At 46.4% G+C, this 21215-nt stretch overlaps 1 long non-coding RNA gene across 2 annotated transcripts in view; it reads left to right on the forward strand.

Annotated features, from left to right (window-relative positions):
* LOC147584801 (uncharacterized) overlaps positions 1–21215 on the forward strand; it is a 349116-nt gene that overhangs the window by 196483 nt on the left and 131418 nt on the right. Inside the window, exon 1 of one of the 2 annotated variants that reach the window (XR_015253538.1) lies at positions 19538–20170. The exons of the other annotated variant lie outside the window; for it this stretch is intronic. This is a non-coding gene — a long non-coding RNA (uncharacterized LOC147584801). Of the gene's footprint in view, positions 1–19537; positions 20171–21215 lie in introns of those variants that run through there. 2 annotated transcript variants of the gene reach the window in all.

The following is a 21215-nucleotide window of genomic DNA, read 5'->3' on the forward strand; positions in this document are numbered from 1 at the left end:
GGTGCTTCTCTGTGTTGGGTGATTCTGTAGTCCCACTTTGAGGTGTCTGGGTGGGGCTTTCTTTGGGAATATTGGTATTCATTGGGTTTTGAGAATCAGAGGATTATAGTCATTAATCAACTCTAGAAAAGTTTCCATTATCTCCTTTGGTGCTCCCTTTGGATATATATTAGAACTTTTTCCTTGGGGCACCTGGGTGGCTCAGTTGGTTACGTGTCCAACTTCAGCTCAAGTCACGATCTCGTAGTTCGTAGGTTCCAGCCCCGCATCGGGCTCTGTGCTGACAGCTCAGAGCCTGGAGCCCGCTTCGGATTCTGTGTCTCCCTCTCTCTCTGACCTCTCTCTCTCTCTTTCTTAAAAAAATTAACCTTAAAAAATTTTTAAAAATACATTTAAAAAAAAAAAAAAGAACTTTTTCCTTGACCTTGCCTCTTACTCCCTCTTCCATATTTTTCATCGCTTTGCCACTTTACACTGCATTTTTGCTTATTTTTTTCAGCTTGATCTTTTTTATTAATTTCCATTTTCAGTTCTGACTTGTTACTTCAGCTTTTGTTTCTTAAAGTTTTAATTGGCCTTTTTAAAATCAAAGTCTGTCTGATTATATTTGACAGTCTCTTATTTCTCTGCCAACGTTTTGAAACTACCTTTCCTTTTTTTTATTGTGCTAAAAATCACACAACGCTAAATTTTCCCTCTTAACAGATGCTTATGTGTGCAGTTCAGGATTGTTAACTGTAAGTGCAATGTTGTACGGCAGATCTCTAGGACTTTTTCATCTTCCCGTCTTTCATTTTGTAAACATCAAACACATTTAATATTCTTATCTGAGAATCCTATTATTTGTATTCTTAGATTGTCTCATCTTGCAAGTTGTACTTGCATTGACCCTTTTCTTTTTCTTTTTTTTTTTTTATTTTTTAATTTTTTTTTTTCAACGTTTATTTATTTTTGGGACAGAGAGAGACAGAGCATGAATGGGCGAGGGGCAGAGAGAGAGGGAGACACAGAATCGGAAACAGGCTCCAGGCTCCGAGCCATCAGCCCAGAGCCTGACGCGGGGCTCGAACTCACGGACCGCGAGATCGTGACCTGGCTGAAGTCGGACGCCTAACCGACTGCGCCACCCAGGCGCCCTGCATTGACCCTTTTCAAGGCGGCTGGTCCCTCCCTTTCCTTTTCGTAAATACCTTGTGTTTTGAAACTTTATTGGAATTCTCTGAGATGCGTGTTGAAGTGGAGTCCTCTTTAACTAAATTTTGAGCTTGCGGTTTTAGACCGAATTCCAGGCCCGAACCATTTTAAGTGTGGGTTTATAGTTAAATATTCTGAGGCTTTTTTTCCATACTTTTTTCCCCCCTCCATCGAGAGCCAAGGACAAGACAGATTTGTATTTACTTCCCTCTCTATCAGATTTTCCTATTTTAGATTCACCCATTGATAGTGTTTCCCTTCTGAGGTCTTGTTTGTTTGTTTGTTTGTTTTTGCCAGAATTCACTCTGACATCTCATCATACTCTTGCCCAGGCATTGCTTCCTCCCCTGCAGGTATGGACACTCTTCGAAGCCAGGCGCTAGGTCCCTGGTCATCAGCGGAGGACACAGTGCAGGCTCTGGTTGCAGTTCACCTCCTTGGATTCATGCTTTCTCACTGTTTCTGGCCTCTGAGAATTGTTCTTACTTTCTTTCAGCTCTACTCTACATTTCAAAACAGATTTTCCAATTTATTCAGTGCTTCAGGTATTTCTGGACCTCTAGTTAGCTGTATTTCCAGAAGCAGAAACTTGAAGGGTGAATTCTCCAGTATCTGATCAATATGATAGTTGTCACTCCTGTTTGAGAGTTAAATGCACCTGCCAATGGGATAAGCGACTTGATAAATAATCAGTGTGTACACCAGATCCTCAGGCCAGGATCCCTGCTATCCTCTTAGCTGACGAGGTAGCACTCATTCGACTGGCTTGTACTATAAAGATACTCAAAGACAAAAGATGACCTTGTTGCATACTTCTTTAAGAACACAGAATTAGAGAGGAAATTCTTTTTTTTTATGTTTATTTATTTTTGAGAGAGAGAGACACACGCACAGTGAGAGTGGGGGAGGAACAGAGAGAGAGAGGGAGACACAGAATCTGAAGCAGGCTCCAGGCTCTGAGCTGTCAGCACAGAGCCTGACGCGGGGCTCAAACTCACGGGCTGTGAGATCGTGACCTGAGCCGAAGTCAGATGCTTAGCTGACTGAGCCACCCAGCGCCCTGAGGAAATTTTTAAAGGTTTGTTTGTTTGTTTATTTAGAGGATGCACACCCCCCCCCCCAACATACACACGTGCGCGCGCACGGGAGGAGCAGAGACAGAGAGACAGAGAGAGAGAGAATTCCAAGCAGGCTCCTCACTGCCAACATGGAGCCTGACTCAGGGCTCAGTGTCACGACCCTGGGGTCACGACCTGAGCCAAATTCAAGAGTTGGACGCTCAACTGGCTGAGCCACCCGCTGGCAAATCTACCAACATACCTGCTTTCATATTCCTCCTTACTGTCCTGCCTTCTGTTTCTATGGGTAAGGTTTCTTCTATTACCTAAGTTTGCCCTTTCTACCTGCAGGTGCTTTGGACCCCTTCCTTCTGGCTTTCCTGCTTGTAATCGTCCATTTTATTTACTACCACTCCAATTTCTCTCTCTCCTTTGGATTATTACCATGATTACTGGTATACCCACAGAAAGACCTCTTTCCTGTGACCCCACATCTATCTCCAGGCACTACATTTACCTGCTATTCTTAACAGCAGCTAATTCAAAGTACTTTCTGTGTCATGGGCCACTCCTCTTCACATTCTTTCCCACAGCCCGTTGCAGCGGGGCTTCTATCTCTTCCAGGTGCTCATGTGAATTAAGAATCCCTGTGTTGTCATGACCAATGATCCCTGATCGGTTCTTACCTGGGTTGGCCTTTGGGTAGCATCTGGCACCTCTAAGCATTCTCTTTTTCCTTGAAACACTGTCTTCTTTGGTTGTATGATACCACACACTGCTGGCTTGCTTCCTATCCTGAAAGTTTGCGCTATCTTAAGTCCCTCTTCTCTGCTGGACCTCTAAATTTTGGAGTACTCTGAGGCTCTCTGCTGGACCCATCTTCCCTTCTCCATGTGTAATGCCACACTCTTTCTCTAATTCCAATGGCTTTAAATCTGGCAGCGACTCTCAACTCTGCATCTTTAGCTCAGACCCTCCACTGTGTCCCTGGACACAGCACCTGGAATGGTGTCTCACAGATAGTATGTACAAATGAATCTAGAAGATAAGAATCAATAGACCAAAAGAGCTTCTCAAGAACTCAGAATCTAAGCCCTGAACCGCTTTCAGTCAGGCAAAATGGATGTGAATAGTATGCATCTTGGAATCACTGCCCCTCACCTGGTTCATGCTGACATCTTCAAGAATTGTGGCAAAAATCCGTGAAATTCTTGGAAAAAAATCCAATTTAAGTCTTTTCTTCATGTAAGCTTGAAAATGGACTGGTGAGGCCTATTGTTCCTTTAAGTATCCTGAGCTTTATAATGAAATATTTAGAATGGGAAAGAAATTCACAAACCCTGGGGCAATAGACATCCGAGCACTGGGGAAACAAATCCTTTTCAAATCTGGGCTGCTTTTTTTTTCAGAAGAGGGAGAATGTGTGTGTGTGTGTGTGTGTGTGTGCGCGCGCGCACGTGTGCACATGCATTAGGGGAGAGTGCGGGGTAGGAGAGCACTGACTGTAACATCAGTGGAGGAAGGGACAGGAAAGGTAATGTTCCTTACAAAGAGGAAACCTGTGTCGTGTCATGTCTGGCAAGAAAGGAACAGATTGGCTCAGATATACGAGCAGATCCGGGAAGTGCAAGATGATAATTAATTGCACATCTCCTTCAACCCAAGGCGTTCTCAGATGGACTCCTGCAGGGGTCCCCATTAGTCCTGGGCTTATTTCAATTCTGGCTAATGATCTGGAGGAGGGTGCTGCCAGTATACTAATGACTCTGAATCACATTCATTTCAAGGGCTTAAATCATCAGCGTGGACTGAAAAGAATGCACATTGTATAAACTTTCTATGGCTGCTGTAACAAATTAACACAATTTAGTGGGTTAAAACAATATGAATTTATTACCTTCCAGTTCTGTAGGCCAGAAGTCTGACCGGTCTCTGCGGGTTCAAGTCAAGGTGTGGGTCAGGCTGCATTCCTTCTAGAGGCTTTGGGGGAGGATCCATTTCCTTGCCCTTCCCAGCTTCTAGAGACCTCTTTTGGTCCTTACACACAGACTGCTCCGTTTCAGAACCAGCAATAGAGTATCAAATCTTTCTTCCACTGCCATCTCTCTCTGGTTCTCTGCAGCCAGGTAAGAATCCCCCCTCTAAAGGACTCTGCGATCATTCAAGGCTACCTGGATAATCCAGAAGAGTCTCCCGAGCTCAGGGTCCTTGACCTCAGTCATATCTAATATTCATGCTAATGATTGAGAGAAAGCCAGGGTAGGCCTAAAAGCAATTTTAAAAACTTAGGCCTGTGCAAACACCTTAAGGTATAGTCAAGGAGTGTAATGAGAAATGACAGGCTAGAACGAAGGCTGGTCAGTTTTATTCAGCTATAAGGAATGAACACTACTGAGACTGGGGAGGTGATGGACAGGATAATGACCCCTGAAGGTGTCCACACCCTATCCCCAGAACCTATGAATCTATGACTTTATAATTGGGCAATATGTAGTAGAGTAGATTATGCCATATATGTGGCCAAAGAGACTTGGCAGAAGTATTGAGTTGAGGACCTCAAGATAGAGAGATTGTCCCACATTATCAGAATGGGCCCAATGTGATTATAGGAGTCTTTAAAAGTGGATGAGGGAGGTCGAAGGGCAGAGAATCAGAGGGACCGCAGTGTTAGGAAGGCTCAGCCAGGTGTTGCTGGCTCTGAATACAGAAGAAGGAACTGTGGGCTAGAGAACCTACGTGACCTCTAGGAGCTGGAAAAGGCAAGGAAACTGATTCCTTCCTGGTGCCTGCAAAAGGAACACAGCTCTGATGGTGCCTTGATTTTAGCCCCGTGAGTCCCAGTTTGGACTTCCGACCTTTAGAGCTGTAAGATAATAAATTTGTGTTGTAAGGTGCTGGATTTGTAGCAATTTGTTACAGCAGTGGTAGGAAACTGATGGAGGAATATGTCTTCGCGGGTCTGCTTTCTGCAGTGGAGTTTAATGCTAAATTGATGTTCCCTCAAAGTTTGTCTTAAAAGATGAATAAGTAAATGAACATATAAACTACGGGACAGTCTTCCCAGGATACTTAGAAATGACACCGCTTTGCTATTTAAATTTATTTTCCTCTTTCATAAGCTTCCTTTGTCTTTTTTTGTTTTTAGTGTTTATTTTTGAGACAGAGAGAGAGACAGAGCATGAGCGGGGGAGGGGCAGAGAGAGAGGGAGACACAGAATCTGAAGCAGGCTCCAGGCTCTGAGCTGTCAGCACAGAGCCAGATGTGGACCTCGAACTCACAGACTGCGAGATCATGACCTGAGCCGAAGTCGGACGCTCAACCGACTGAGCCACCCAGGCGCCCCTCATAAGCTTCCTTTGATTAGGAGCATAGAATACCAACAGAACTTGTAGACACACACATGCAAATAAACAGTGTTGGGCTTCTAAAGGACAGAAGGAGCCTCCCCCTCTCACTGTTCCTAAATTAAGCCCAGGTTGGAGAAAATGAAATGCTTGTTTGCATTTCGTTGGGGCCCAACAGCAGTGTGGCAGGATGACCAGCATCTCTGATGTTCAAACCAGGGTGTGAAATGTTCTTAATCATCTGACCTTAGATTCTTGGTTCAGGATAATTAAGCCTCTCCTGAGTGCACAGAATGTCCTGGCTTGTAGCAGCATTAGGTAACAGTTTATATGTACACCTTTGCTCCAGGAGCTTGCTTGATTCTCTGTTTCTCTTTTGTTTCTCTCTGCAGGATTCAGGCCCTGGTGGGCTGTTTTCTTTTAATAAGAATGCAATCTACCTGCTGCTCTCATGGGATCTCTGGGTTTGTGGCCATGGAAGGGACTATTTTAGGAGGCAGGCAGTGAGCTAGAACTAGGTACATTACTACCCAGCAAATCTCTTCTGTGTCTAATGGTCTCTTTCCTCCCCTCCTGGGGAGAGCTTACCTAACAAATTCTCAGATGGGTTTGGAAGAGGAACCTGCCACCCGCTGTGTCTGAAGAGGGACAGTGCGGGGGAGAGGTCACTGAGAGTCCATGGGAGTTATTGTGGGAGGAAGAGAGCTGGTTAGACTTTACAATCTATTTTATCAAATGTTACTTTACCATGAACTAGAATTAATAACGAGCCTTCATGGCTTGTGTGTTGCGGAGTTAATTTCAAATTACAAGTAAACCCTCTCTAGGATCGAAGAAGCAGGTTCTCCCAGAATCTGAGTGTGTAAATCTACATATATCTCACTATTTCAGCACCAGCTAGGGCTATTGTTCTTATAGCCCCTTGTTTTGCAACAAAATCTGAAGTATTCTCAATTTCAGACTGTTTTATCTACAATCTACCTAAGGTGATGGAGATTTTAGGAAGGAAAGTAACACGTTCATTTTGGGCAAAGTTGCTTAGCTTGTCTACGCCTCGGTGTTTTCATCTATAAAGTGGGGGTGTCTCAAGCACTCAGTAGAGTGCCTGCCACAGGGGGGGGCTCTCCATAGAAGTTAGTTAGTTTTCTTAGTAGCGGAACTGTGGTTAGATCTCAGGTACAAGTGCTGGAGCACAAAGATGACTAAAATGTAATCCTGACTGAGAGATTGTTTGAAGTTTGTTGGGGGGTGAGGACAATATGTGGATGAGTAAGATTAAAATGAAGAATGATGCATCCCATTAAAATTATGAATAGGGGAGAGCCAGTGGCCCATTGTGCCTGCGATAGGGGTGAGGATAATGAGGAAGGGCTTTTAGATCAGACAGGCTGGAGCTCAGATGCGAAATACGAGTATGTGTTAATGAGGCCAATGGATGAGAAAGGCAGGAGGGTACCCCCTCTCCTCCTGCTTAAGCAAGTACCTATCACAGAGGGGCCTGGTGGCACAGACCTGGAACACTGCCTACGTGTCCCCCATCAGGCACTTTTTTACATCCCCAAGCTGCCGTCTCACTTTAGTTTTCTGAGGGTGGGGGGATATTACCCTGTGCAGATGTAACAGGGAGCAGAGCAGTCACCCAAAAGTATTCAAGTTCTGCAGTTAGATGGTTTATGGGGGCATGCAGAGGAGACGCTGTGCGAGCTCAGCTTCTTCCAGGACCCCGTTCAACGGAGACTAACTCTGCAAGGTGGATAGACAGACTCCTGCTTCCTGCCCTTGCTTGCAGCAACGTGGGGGGAGGGGTGACATGGGGAGTTAACCCTGGGAAAGTGGGCTCCTTGTGCAGACGTAGGAAGAAGGATCCTTACCACTTGTTAAGTGGTAATTAATTGTCCCCATTTCTCTGACCTGCCCTTTCCTTCCCTCAGTGAGTCCTGCTGATGCTCGCTGACTGTAGGTAGCATGTGGGTCACCCACCAGAATGAAACACGATTTCTCTTCATCCTATCCTTCTAAGGACTGGAAGGACCTAACTCAGTTTTGCACGTAGTACATGCTCAGTAAATGCTAGTTGAAAGAAACTGTGATTTCTTATACAAATGGAGGCACTACGCAGAATGTATTTGGATTACAAGTCACACGGAGGCAGAATCCACACCCAGGCTGCTCATTGGCATATGCCTGGGCCAGCCCAAGGCATGGCGCTTGCTTGGTGCACAGTAGATGTCAAATATATTTTAGTCATTAACACAGAGTTTCAGAGTCATCTCTAACCATTTTGCCTCCATTTTAATGAGTTACCAGCTCTTCTAGACTGTGCCCATAAATACTCTCACATTTGTCTCTTACATTCCTACTGCTACTTTAATTCAAGCCCTGGTTATTATTTGTGCAAAGTGTTACAAAAACCTTTTATCCAGTCTCCTGGTCTCCCTGTTTGCAGTGTCACATCCCCCCTTGCTACTCCCAAGCCTACTTTTAAAAAATATGACCTGATCATATCTCATCTCATCATCTAGGTGAGTGTGTGTGTGTGTGTGTGTGTGTGTATTCCTCAGCCTGGAAATATGTCCCTTCACAATGTATTCCACATCGAACTCTCAAGACATTATCTCCTTCTGCCATTGCTGACTTGGAAGTACCCCATGCAGCTCCATGAAGATTCCATGTTTTTTAGCTTCATGAACTTGCCTGTGTCATTCCCCGCTTCCGGAATGCCTATCTGTTACTTAGTGCTCATTTTGAATGCTACCTTGCCTTACCCAGAGGCAGAGGGATTGAAATGTTAGAGCTGCAAGGGCCCTTGGAATATTCTACTGCTACTGCTAGGTGGAAACTGAACCCTAGGAAGGTGACTAGGCTGATGTGAACTCAACTTTAAAGCCAGGATTCAAAAAGATCTCCTGGCTCTTAATTCACTACTGTTTCTATGCAGTCAGTGTCCTTCATAAACCTTAAATAACTTCTCTTATGACACCATTTACATTCCATCTTGCTTTACAGTTTCTTGTAGTTGTCTGGATTTGTAGGTGTGAGGGCAGAGACTATGTCTTAATCATCTTAGTATATTCCACAGCACTTAGCACATGGCTTACTCATGGTAGGCGCTTTCTCTGTGGACTAAACATGAATAAATGGATGGCGGGGTGGATGAGTGGATGGAAGGGTGGATGGGTAGATGGATGGGTGGATGGAAGGGCAGATGGAGGGACGGATGACAGGTGCGTGAATGGATAGATGGGTGGATAGATGGACGGATGCAGGCACGGATGAACAATTGGATAATTATCGATGTAGCACTTCTCCAGGAATGTGCTCAGATATTCTAAGAGCCCCATGGCAGACTTTATCTGCAAATGTATGCGTTGTTCGGCACGGCTGCAGGTGTGGCCTGCTCATTTTCTGATGTGATGAGGAAAAGATTACGGGAGGAGGCTGGGTGAGGGATATACCCTTCCAGGTGTGTGTAATAACAAGAACAGGAGTCTTCATTTGTTCCAGATCCTGTGTTAAGCACTCTGTGTACATTATCACATTTAATCCTTACAGCAACTTTATGAAGCAAGTGTCCTTATTATCCTCAATTTACAGGCACTGAATGAGGTTGAACAACTTGTCAAGGAAATTGCAGAGCTAGGATTTGCGCCCGGCATTAATGGACTCGGAAATGGGGGCTCTTACCCGCTACACAGAGGCAGAAATATCAGGGGGGCGGTTGGGTGCAAGGCCTTGGGAATCAGAACTGCTGTGTTTGAACCAAGTCAGGCCACTAATTTCCTGAGCAGGCAAATCACTTAATTTGGCTTCTCAGTTTACTCTATGGTTTAATGGAAGTAATAGAATCTTCTTAGCAGGAGTGCTGTGAAAATTAATGACTGCATAAAAAGTGGTTTAAGATAAAGATTCTCAGATAAAACGAGCCGGAGGGCAGGAGTTTGGAGTGCCATGAGGAGAAGAGTGGTGGGGGGCGGGGGGGGGGGGGGCTCCTTACTCTTTGCCTTGGACTGGTTTGCGACCGGGGACTGTGTTTGTAAAAACGTCAGCTTCAAATCGATTTGCATGGACGGGGTGTTCTGGGGAAGTAGAACCTGGTAAATACTTTCTGGATTCCATTTTTACACATTTATGAAACATTGCTTTTAGCATTATATTATTTAAAAGAGAACTACCGTTATGAATTAATAAGGGTGGTGATTATCTACCACTGGGGAACTGGGGGCAAGAGTATACACTTTCAATGGCCTTGATCTCCGAGTCAGCCTGGCTTCTCCACGGGCAAACTCAGATGCCACATTCCTGTCCTTGGTCTGCTTGTGCTCAGCCATGGACACGGGCAGAGGATGGGCAAACAGCAGCACTTTATGTCACCACATCCTCTCCTTTCGCCTCCTCTCCTCTCCAGATGGGAGTGAATGGCATGATTTCCGTAGGTAGGATTCCTGCTCCTGGATTTTGTCACTCTTCATCAGATGGTCCACAACCACCACACGTGCCCTATTGGATGACTGAACAAAGGTCCCCCAACCTCTTCTGTCCCAGCCGGGTAGCCCTGTCTATTCACATATCCTTTCTCATCCATCTGTCCATTCACCAAATATTTATGGAACCTTAGCTCTGTGCCAGATGCTGTTCTAACACTGGGGACACAGCAGATGTGATCTCTACTCTGTGGAGAGATTCACCATCAAATAATCACCCGGCAAGATAATTAACCTGTGATGAGAGGTGACAAATGGATGAGGAAGAGTAAGGGGAGGTGGAAAAACCTATGACAAAAAAGCATGACCCTTTGGGGTGGGGTCCAGGGAGTCTCCCTGAGGAGGTGATTTGGAGCTGGAGCTGAGCAGGGTTTAGAGTATGCAGACGCCAGGTGTATGGGTTGCTGAGATGCGTAGAAGCAGGAGGCAAATGGCACAGCCCCGACCTCAGGGTGCTTTCCTTCTGGGCAGGGAGATGGACAAACACACCAGCAGTGACTCAGAGGGGGGCAAGTGCTGGTGGTGGGAGTGTGTGAGTTGGAGGGCAAGTGGGGAGCCCCTCCCTAGTATGACTCCAGAGGAAGTTGATGCTGTGCCGGGAGTCAGAGCCGCTCTGGGCCATGAGTGGAGTCAGCAGATGAATTCCAGGTGAGGGGGCTGAGGGCATCTTAGGAAGACGGAACACCTTGTGCCAAAGCTCAGAGAAAGCACAGATAACTTTTCAGATCTGGAGAGCAGGGACATGTTGGGAAGATGAGACTAGAGAAAGGATGAAGTCTGGTAAGGAAGGGCCGGCCGTGTGACTTACACTAAGGGATTTGAACTTGAAGGAGAAACCTCTGGGTGGAGAAATGTTGGAGGGGGTCTAGCCAGGGGACCAGATTTTCGTCAGAGGGTCCTCCCAGGGCAGGAGTGGGACGGGCGGGAGGACAGGAAGCTAGTGCAGAGAACAGCAAGAGCATGGATAGGATAGGAGGGGCATTTGAGAGTGAACTTGGGAGGGTACAGGAGGACAGTCAAGGAGCCATTCTTTACCGTGTTCTCCAGGAAGTGACCCTTTGCAGTAACGAGTCCCTGAACGATGAGTTCCTTGAGCGACTGCACTTCTCTCCACTCTCTGGGACTCCCCCTGCACTGAACGATTGTGAGGAACCCAGCAGGAGAGACTCCTGATAGATTTGTTTGGGCTTTCCAAACATCTTCGACCATGGGGCCATTTCCACGTTTAGAGTGGAAACTAAAAGAGTGGCATTAATTAGAAGCTGAGCATATCGATTCTGACTTAAAATCATTCGGCGGTTTATGGATGAAGCTTGGGTTCCTTGCCTTACACCTCCAAGGCCTTTCTTGACCCAGTTTTTGTCAGAGCACACTCTGGGAGAACGGGTCCAGGACGACTCCTTCTGTAGATCTTCTCCTAGAGAAGTGTCTTCCCAAGTCCTCTGCCCATTTCCTTTGGTTAGATTGCTCTCTATTCTTGAGTGCTGGGAGTTCTTTATACACTTTGGATCTTAATCCCCCATCAAATATATGTGTGGAAAGCGGTCTGTGTGTCGAGATCAGAGGAGTATGTGAAGACTCACAGGGAAGAGAGTTCCGGGGGGGGGGGGGTGGGGGGTGGAGAGCACACACACGCCATGTTGGCGGGATCCCCTCTGCATGTCCTGGAGCTGTCAGAAGTCCGGTGTGACTGGGGCACAGTGTGCACATGCAGGGGTGGGGCCGGGAGGGGTGACAAGGGGAGCTCAGGGAGTTGGCATGGCCTTCCCATCCTGGTCTCAAGCCGGTGCTTTGGATTCAGCTGGATCCTTCTAAATAGTCACTTGTTTCATGGAACCTTCTGCGAGGCTTGCACTGGGAGGGTGGAGCTGGGAGCTGAAGCTCAGGCCTCCTGGCTGTGACAAGCCTCCTCTGGAGGGCGGACAGTGCCTGGGACCATGAGCACCTGTAGACAGGCAGCTCTGGGCAGTGTTGCCTCAAGCCCTGGCCTCTGTGCCTGCTCGATCCATCTGGAGCCCAGAACGAAGGGCTATTTATGCCCTGAGTGAAAGTTCAGATGACAGGTTTTATGTAGGTGTTTGCGCCACAGTCCACGTGGCCTCTCCTAGATCTGAGGCGCCTGTCGTCCGGGTGCTTGGCTGGATGTCCATCCAGGCCGAGTGGGCACTTTCTGTCGTCTTTCCCCAGGGGCCGCCCCACACAAAAGCATGTGTCCGTTCTGCAGGGCCAGTGGCTCTCTCCGATGCGATGCTGTCGGCCAGGACGTTTCAGGTAAAAAACAACTAAGACCTTAATGAGCGCCTCGGCAATTCTCCTCGTCCGTCTCCGAGCGCGTCGGCTCACTGTTGCTGTGGTGATTCATCTGTGTGGAACATGAGGCTTTAGTCGCCCTGATGATGCATTTTACATGAATGCAGCCCTAGTTGACAGATAGAAATCCCCCTGCTTTAATGGAAACACAGCCCGTAATGCAGCTAGTAACTGGTAGGTTTGCATTTTAACCTCCTGTGTTCTTCAGGAAAAAAAAGAAAGGAAAAGAAAAGAGAATCCTACCCTGAGTGACTATGACTCTGAAATCTGATGACATTCGACGGATGTTAAATCATCCTTCCCGGGTGTGCTTCCCGGTACAGAGACCGTCACGTAGTAGGGACCCAGGAAATGCCAAGTCCCTCCTCCTCCCTGAATGACTGGAAAGGAGTCCAGGCCTTTGGGCTGGATCCTGGGGGATAATGGGTTGGATACAACCGACAGGATTTGAGAAAGGAAGTGCTGTGTTCTCTTGTGTTGGAAGACATCGCTTGCTGCACGATTCTCTCTCCGCACAGGTATCGAGTACTGAGATCAGGTGGTGTCACCCTTGGTGTTGCAGGGCGAGAATGACAGCTCTCTCTTTGTAGCAGTTGGCAAGGAAACTTTGCCTGTTTCAGAGGCTGCCTGTGGCCTGCTGAGCTCCACTTGCTGCACGGAAGCCGATGCGGTGGATGTTTCTCCAATGTTCCCCAGGGCCCACGTGAAACTGCACGTTCCAGGGTGCTCCCCGCTCTGCCCCAGAGCTCTGATTTGGAATGTCCACGGCAGGGTCCCAAGCTTCAGGAAATACTGGGCCTAAGCTTTGCAGTGGAAGGTGGCTCTCTGCAGGTTCACGAGCCTGAGACTAAGAGAAAACAGCCTGTGGCCGGGAACAAAAAGAGCTGATGACAGACGGCGGCGAAAAGCATGCCGCTTGTCACGGCCACGCACCGGCCGTGTGCCCAATGCTCTGGGAGCCAAACATGCTAAGTGCTTTTCGTTTCTTCAGCGCCTACTAGGTGCCAGTCCCTGTGCTACGTGCTAGGAATGCGGAAATGAATGAGCGGTAGCTCTTGGAGTGCCTGGCTGGCTCAGTTGGAAGAACATGTGACCCTCGATCTCAGGGTTGTGAGTTTGAGCCCCACATTGGGTGTAGAGATTTCTCCAAAAAAAAAAAAAAAAATAGCTCCCGCCTCATGGAATTCCTCGGCCAGTGTGTTTGGGCGAGTGGGCATACACAGACCTATTGCAATATATTAAGATTGATGTTACAATATTGTACTACGCATCCAGTTGTAAGAGTCATGGAATGAAAATTATCGTTGCCATTTATTGAGCACGTACTATGGGCTGGGCTTTGTCTTACGTAAATTAAGTAAATTCATCCCACCAACCATACGAGGCAGTTTAGGAAAGAGGTCTAGGCTGTTCAAATAGTTTGCACAAGGCTGCCCAGTTAATAAATAGCAGAGCCAGATGGTAGTGGCCAAAGTCCATGTTCCAAAGAGCTATCTTGTAAAGTCCGGAGAGAAGAAGCCTGTTATTTGCTGAAAACCTACTGTGCGTGGGCTCACTAAATTGAATATTCACGACACTTCTGAGGGTGGCCAGAGCTCTGTGGGGAGAGACACTACAAGTGCACGTAACACACAGTCAAGGCACGCTTGTCTAGATGCCACATCACGTCTCCTAGCCAGAGCCTGCACGGAGGACACAGGTGTGCTGGGATGTTGGTTCCCTTAACCTTGCTGGTAGCTGGGCAGGGTCTTGTCACCTTATGCTGTGGCTCCCTGTCAGTTTTACACCAGTGGGCTCACAATATGGGGTGTAGACTGCTCTGGTCTGTTTCCTTGCCCCACAGAAGCAACTGATGCTGTGTAGATGGGAGTTCTTTCAGCCTGAGGCGACTGGGGATTGCAGTTTGCATTTCCATCCTCTGACCACTTGGGATGTGAACTAGCTGCCTACCAGTCCCCAGCCTTTGGGTCAACTCAGTCAGGTTGGTAGGCGGGTGCTGGGAGAAAGCACCCATGTGCTGGAACAGGAGTGAGAGCCCTTCAGTCCCTCACGGTCCATTTGCCGTCCCACTGACTCACTCTGCACACATTTTATCTGTTGGGGTTTCGGTTGAAGACACCCGTCTTCACTTCCTCTCCTAAAAACGGTCATGTCTTGTGTTCCAAGAAGCATGGCTGCTCCAGCATTAGCCACGTGTCACGGGTGGTTCCTGGCACCTCAACGTGAAGATGGGTTGCCATCTTTAGAGACATCAGCGATAGGTCCTTTATCAATATGCAATTTCTATATGCTTCTTTATAAGTTACTACTTGGGGTCCATTATATTTAAAAAAAAAAAACACTTTCTTTTACTTGGTTCATCAAAAACAGGAAGCCAAAGGTATGAACACTCTTCCTGTGAATCAACAGAGAAACCTTTCTCATCTGCGCTCATGAATCTGCAGCCTGGGGCCGCTAGATTTGCTACTAGAAGAACGGAAGGTTGCAAGCTGGACCCTGGGGTATTAGGCAGGCAGGAATGGGGTGTGGGACAGCTGTGCCCATTGACCTTACAAGCTAAGCCTGGGAGGCACTAAATAGAGAGTCACACACTGTGAGCTGGAGCGGCAGGGGGGCGGAAGCCAGGGCAGGGACAGGCAGCTTCATTCCAGGGGTGTTATAAATAAGGTGACAGGCGAGTGCTGACGAGCAGCTGATGCCCTTTAGTAGCAGTCAAACTTGAATGACAGTCCTGGGCCTTCAAGGAGCTAGTGAGAAGGGGCTGGGGGTGTGGTGGGTATAGGGGGCAGGGCTCATGTCAACACCTTATGCTGGATCAAACACACACACACACACACACACACACACACACACACACACACACTATTGTGACACACACTTCTTCGGCCTTGCTGATTCCAACCAGCACTGAGTCACGGGTCCCTAGTTTGTGATGAGCAATACATATTTCAATATTAACCAATGAGTCACGAGTATCAAGGACCAGGGACTGGTACGGTTTCAAGTCATCCCATGATGGCACTGGGGTTGAGAGACCGCGCTTTCTTGGCTGTCGAGGTGGCTGATGGCCAGAGAAGAGCCATTTGGCACCTCCTGTCCAGACAGGCTGGTTGGTGCGCCTTGGGTAGCGCCCACCTCCTGCTTCTTCCCAGGGAAGAGGTAGGCTGAGTGAGATCATGTGCAGGGAATGTTTGAAGATCTGGAAACAAAAGGCCCTCTTTCTGTAGGAGCTATTCTGCTACTACTCCTGTGTCCAAAATAAATAGGCTTTTGTGCAGCTGTTGCTGGGTGCTGAGAAAGCAAGAGAGCATCTGTGCCCAGACTTGTCTAATGGCTCTCACCCTCCACCAGCTTCCACCTGGAACCTGTGCTCATATCAGGCTTTGAGCTTCCCCACGAGCATCTCTTTTGTTCCTGTTTATCTGTTGAACTTCATTTCTGTAGAACCAAGGCTTAGGTACCAGTTCTCAGCATCACCAGCTCCTATGCTCTGAGTCAGCTATCTGCGGGGTGGGGGTGGGGGGCGGGGGCGGGGACAGGACAGCCAGTCCTTCTCTGCTGTTGCCATCCGTGTCCATTGGCCTCGTCCATCTCTTCATTCGTTCGGCAAGATTGTACCGAGTGCCTATTGCGTGCCGTGCGCTGTGGGCTGAGTTGGGGATACAGAAACGAAAGCGTACGATCTGTGGCCAGGACTTGCTTCAAGACCATTTGGAGAAAATGGCAATAATCTAATCAGTATGTCCAACAGATACGGGTGAACAAATAGTAAATGTGACTGGAAGTGGGATGTCATACCCTAGGAGACACTCAGGCGGGTAGCTGGGTTCATTTGTTGCCAGATCTCATGACTACACTGAATCCCAAACTCCCCTTCTGTGACCTTCAGTGATTAGTCCAGGTTTCTCCCTCTGCAGCCGCACAGAGCAAATTTTCCTCCTCTTCTGTAATGATGGAGTCCTGGACACGAAAACTTCTCGTCCGAGGCTAAAAGTCTCGTGCCATTGGATCTAGACCTGTCGCCGTTTTAATTGCTGTCTTCTGGGTATATTCCACTTTCTTAGCATCTTTATTGAAGTGGGAAAATGAGAACCCAATACAATATTCTGGGTTTGGCTGGACAGAAAAGTGAGAAAGGCAAATAAGTGAGGAGTAACGAATAGACTAAAATAAAAAGGAGCCTGACAGAGTGTGTGTGTGTGTGTGTGTGTGTGTGTGTGTGTGAGAGAGAGAGAGAGAGAGAGAGGAAGAGAGAGAGAGAGGGAGAGAGAGATGCATGCATAGAGAAAAAGAATATATTTTTATTTTTAATTTCACATGATGAAAAATCACTTCAAAGACTTTTTAGTATACATACCATCACTGATTTTGGCCGTCTTAGATGATAACTTATAGTTCCATTCTCTGGTACGTTGATGCTGAAGTCCAGTTAAGAAAGTTTGATGGAAAGATCTGATCTGCCTCGCTGGGCCAGTACTATGGCTATCCAGCCCTCAAGTCACTCTTGATTTTTATCTGACCTTCCGCTATCAGCCGTGGCCTGGGTGACCCTCGATTTCTAAGTAACTTCCTAATCTAGTTGTACACTTGCCTTTCTCTCTGTGTCAGCACAAGCAGCAACCAAACCTTGCCCTCATGGGGACTCCCCTGGAGAAGGCTGGCTCGAACTACTCCGGGGTGGCCGACTGCCTCCCAGTCTCTATGACTAATGCACAGCCTGAGGGGTCCAAGCCTGTGCAACCACACATTGTACCTGGACATGGATGGCCCGTGACGTCTGTCTCTACAGCACAACCCAAAAATCCTGGTTCTAGTTTGACTTGGGAAAGTCTGTCACTGTGTCAGAATCCACCTGTTGGGGGTATAGTAGTTTGGTGCCTGGCATCTATTCCAACTGTGTATCTCCCAGAATCCCTTGCAGTTAGGCTTATGGATACAAAGCAGAGAGAGTTTCCCAATAAGATGCACCCCTGCCAGATTTGAAAAGGGGAAATGTGATAAAAAGTGAGATTTCTGCAACTTTGGCTACTGTTTCTGGCCAGCAAGAACTTAAAGATGCTGTGTTTTTCGGTAGCAAAATTCTATTGTATGGTCACCAGCCTCCTGTCAGTAGAAAGGCAATCGTAGCGGCATGCTGATACTTTCCAGATCCCACAGCTCTGTTCTGGAGCTCAGCTGTTCCTGTGGCAGCCTGCCAACTCTCTGCCTTCTATTTGGGGTGGAGGGGGCTCCCCTCGTGGGCCGGGTTGGCCGCACAGTACTGGGAGCCATTCTCGGAGATCCAACTCCCAGCCTATCCCTCCAGCCCTTCCAACAATTTTGTAAGTCTTAAATCCCTTGTATTCCCTGTGCTAAATCCCCTTCTCTTTAAAATAACGAGAGTACTTTCTGTTTCCTAAAACCGAGCTTTGAGAGGTGCATTTATCAAAGGTAGTCTGAAAGGTGATTTCAGCCCTTTTACCTTAGTGAAAAAGTGTCTTGTGAGGTTGGTCTCTTTAGAGCCTTAAACTAGAACTTGAGTTTTAGTTGTGTGTCTGTTGTGCATTTGACCTTGAACAACCACTTAACTCAGCTCTCAAGTCCTTTCCTTATCTATCAAATTAGGCAAATAATACCTGCTTTGCATATGTGAGCATAAATGGAGGGAATAAATGTGCAAATGGGGTTCAAGCAATGAAGTGACTGCTGTCTTTTCTCCTCGGTCATTATGATATATTCCGTGATAAACCCAATCTCTTCCGTTCACAAAGTTTCAATTAGGAAGTGTCTATTCATCAAAAAGCGAGAAATAATATCAAATGTCCTGTCACACATTTTGTTTAGATTCCCTATGGCTGTTTTCCAACCAGATGCCCTGAGACCCTGGACAGAGAGTCAACATCTCTGCAATAATTTTTAAATGAATAAGTGGAAAGTTGGTGAAATCGGGGACCTTTCAAAGTCAGATGACTATGAAGAGGGATAATAGTGTTATCTAGCATGTGAACTCAGTGGTTTACAAAAAAAAAAAAAAGTCCTATGGAAAAAGAAGATAAAGTCAAATAACACCTTGTTGATGGCAGACCATTGACCCCCCTTCTAATATCGCTTGAAGATCTGCCTTGTGCAAGGCTTTCTGCTAGTCATTGGGTCTTATGCTAGCTGTTAAAAGAAGTACACTGGGGAATATTTTACTGTATGTAAATTATATATCAGTTAACCAGACGAGATGCAGAAGTAAATATGAGTTACTTACTTGCCATGCCTAGCAAAGCCTGTTTGAGGTATGTAACAGACCCCTGCACAGCACGATGTAACTCACTCTTCCGTGCAGAGAATTGCTCCTTGACACATGCCTGCCCTCACCCTACTGTCCCCTCTCATGGGAATCTCTGCCCCTCTCTGGCTACCTGATTCTCAACACCTTTAGGGCCCTGCTCACAGGCAACCTACTCTGAGAAGGTTTTCTTGATTTTCAAAGTCTAAATGAATCCTTCCCTGCTGCCTTTCTCATTGACATATATTACCTCTAGTATGCCTCATCTTTGTGTCTCTTATGAATTGTTTGTGTTATTTGGTTATTTTTTAGTTATTTAGGTAGATAAGCATGAAATATTTATGTATTTTAGTCAATGGAGGCTGGTGCAGCATGGCACTGGTAGGGAACAAAGTTTGTTGAATTCGATCCTGAATGGATCCTTCATACATTTCACTGAATTGAATGGTTGAGGGAAGATAACTGTGGAGAGGATGCTGGTGAGGTCTTAGCGAGAACCGTGCTCCCTGTCCCCATCTTTCCTATTATTTCCTGTCTTTTTCCTAGCTTCTACCTGTCTACTCTCACCACATGAGCAAGCATATGCCCATCTTCCCAGAAGCAGATCATGTTCTATAGCAGGCAAAGGGTATTAGGATCACAAGAAATCATGTCACCTTTTGGGCTTCAAGTTTAATGCTTTCTAGTCCCAGGTACATGAAATTTCAGGGAGGAAAAAGTGTAAAATTTATTTAAATTCCAACTAAATGCACTCAGGGAAGGGCATAGGTGTATTCTGTACGCAGTTGCTCTGTGCTCGTTATCAAATTACTATTTCAGGTGACGTATGTATGCCCTCAAATTCAAGAAGAGGTTGAGAAAAACAACAAGGAGACAGGGAAAAGAGACATTTAACAAAGTATAGACGATTTGCAGCCACTTGCATGACGAAGTGAAATGTGAAAAGTCATTTAGAAAAAAATTAGTGCTGTTAATGGAAATGCCATACATACATTTATATAGAGTTGCAAAGTGTCTAATTTTTTACATTTATTGTCTCACAGACCTCACAGTAACCCTGTGTGGCAGATAGGGCACATGTTTGTACATGAAGAAATGGATTTAGTCCAATTACATGCCTCTTTGACCTCTTTGAACATACCAAATTTCATTGTAAGTAATTTAGAGAAATATGCCTATTGGCAAAATTTTAGCTGCCATTTTGTTTTAAGATGTCAGACTACACCACTAATGAGCTTAATTCCCATTAGTAGCTTACTAGTTAGGGTCAGAGTCAGCTAATGTTATCCTGGGGCAGACAGAAAAACAAGGTGTTTTTCTGTGAAATGAGCACTTTGCTCATATGGGTTACAATGTTGGCATGGTCTTGTTTATTAAGATCAAAGTCTGTACAAAGCGAGAGATGCTAAACATTTGATTCCAGGCATCTGTCTTTCTCTCTTCCATGTAATGTGTATCCACACTCAATAAACACAGAGCCGAAAGAACATCGGGGGCACATATGAAATGCTCTGCATTGGTGACAGGTGAGTGAGGCTGTCTACTTTCAACCCTCTGTCCAGTTGAGGTGATGCCAGTGAGAAATCAGCCAGAACATGTGATCTGAAGAAAGAAATTACAAGACCTCTCTCTCTCTTTTTTTTTTTTGCTTTATTTTTTTATTCGTATTTTTATTTTATTTTAGAGACAGAGAGAGAGAGAGAGAGAGAGCGAGCGTGCATGAGCCATTGGGGGATGGGGCAGAGGGAAAGAGAGAGAGAATCCCAAGCAGGCTTCATGCTCATTTCAGAGCCTGATGCACGGCTCAACCCCACAACCCTGGGCCCATCACCTGAGCCGAAATCAAGCGTTGGATGCTCAACTGACTGAGCCACCCATGCTCCCCAACTCTCTTTTGTTTTAAATAGAGGCACGGGAAATAGTAAAATGTTTAAAATGTAGCAGGCTTAAAAAAATGTAGCAGACGTTTTTCAAGTTAGATATTCATTTACTTAGCTAAGAGGTAGGACTGCTGTCCCCTGGGGACACAGAGATAGAGACGGCATGGTTTTCATCCTTGTGCAGCTCAGTAGTTGATGGGGAAGATGAGCCTGCAAACAGAAACAATTCAATATGAATGTTTATAAGGGTGTGGGGTGGGAGCAATGACCTATTTGAGGGAAGGTTGTTGGGAGAAGGTGACACTGGAGAGTTCAGAAGCTAGTTTCAGTCGGTGGAGAGAGGGAAAATGATTCTAGGCAGAGGAAATAGTGTAAGCAAAAGCACAGGGACGTGAGAGGTAGGGATGATTAGCTGAAATGGTTAGTGATTCATAAAACATGTGCAAAAATCCAAATTAAGATGGAGGAGATTACACACGAAAATAAAGAGAATTTCTAAAAGATCTGTTCATACTCAAAAGGTTACCGCTCTGGAGAGCACAGCCCTAGAGTGATGTCTCTCAAACTCTAATGTGCCTAGAATTTGAATAGGGATCTCACCAAAACACAGATTCCGATTAAGTAGATTTGAGGTGGGGCCTGAGCTTCTGTGTTTCTAACACGCTCCCAGGTGATGCTGCTGCTGCTGGTC

Source organism: Puma concolor, chromosome A1, assembly GCF_028749965.1.
Source record: "Puma concolor isolate L17-30 chromosome A1, mPumCon1.1.hap2, whole genome shotgun sequence".
In the NCBI taxonomy this organism is placed as follows: domain Eukaryota; kingdom Metazoa; phylum Chordata; class Mammalia; order Carnivora; family Felidae; genus Puma; species Puma concolor.